The sequence below is a fragment of the Gregarina niphandrodes genome, assembly GCF_000223845.1.
Source record: "Gregarina niphandrodes unplaced genomic scaffold scaffold00021, whole genome shotgun sequence".
Classification (NCBI taxonomy): domain Eukaryota; phylum Apicomplexa; class Conoidasida; order Eugregarinorida; family Gregarinidae; genus Gregarina; species Gregarina niphandrodes.
Genome location: NW_011645790.1, coordinates 70,788 through 71,998, shown reverse-complemented (window position 1 = coordinate 71,998; position 1,211 = coordinate 70,788).

The following is a 1,211-nucleotide window of genomic DNA, read 5'->3' as shown; positions in this document are numbered from 1 at the left end:
TCTGCACTGCGGCCAGTGCATGGTCATACACTCCAGCGGGGTCTGGAACCAGAAGCAATGGTCCTTCACGATTTCACGGCACTGCTCTGCGCACCACTCCCATTGGGAGGGATCCGGGAGCACAGACTGGTTGTCACGGTACCAGTTCTCACAGTTCTTGAAGTCATCTTCACTGCGTTGAGCGACCGCAATGGTAGCAAGAAGTATAAAACAAGGTCTCATGCTATAGTTCCTTAATACTATGAACAGCGGATAGTGAAAGGAGGGGAGACAGAGTGGACCCTGTTGGTGGATTGTTGGCGCAGATTGGGAGGGGCCATGCCTCCTAGCAAACCATCCCAAGGGACCCAGCAGTTTATGATCTCGTCTTCACACTATACAAAAATGACTTTATATGCTGGTACCGAGCGAGCGGCTAACGCTAGTAAGAGGGCTGATTGTATACCTTAAGTCTCACTCTCTACTGACGGGAGGGCTGATTGCATTCCTTCAGTCTCACTCTCTGCACTGCGGCCAGTGCATAGTCATACACTCCAGCGGGGTCTGGAACCAGAAGCAATGGTCCTTCACGATTTCACGGCACTGTTCTGCGCACCACTCCCATTGGGAGGGATCCGGGAGCACAGACTGGTTGTCACGGTACCAGTTCTCACAGTTCTTGAAGTCATCTTCACTGCGTTGAGCGACCGCAATGGTAGCAAGAAGTATAAAACAAGTTCTCATGCTAAAGTTCCTTAATACTATGAACAGCGAATAGTGAAGGGAGGGGAGACAGAGTGGACCCTATTGGTGGATTGTTGGCGCAGATTGGGAGGGGCCACGCCTCTTAGCAAACCACCCCAAGGGACCCAGCAGTTTATGATCTCGTCTTCACACTATACAAAAATGACTTTATATGCTGGTACCGAGCGAACGGCTAACGCTAGTACGAGGGCTGATTGTATACCTTAAGTCGCACTCTCTACTGATGGGAAGGCTGATTGCCTTCCTTCAGTCTCACTCTCTGCACTGCGGCCAGTGCATGGTCATACACTCCAGCGGGGTCTGGAACCAGAAGCAATGGTCCTTCACGGATTTCACGGCACTGCTCTGCACACCACTCCCATTGGGAGGGATCCGGGAGCACAGACTGGTTGTCACGGTACCAGTTCTCACAGTTCTTGAAGTCATCTTCACTGCGTTGAGCGACCGCAATGGTAGCAAGAAGTATA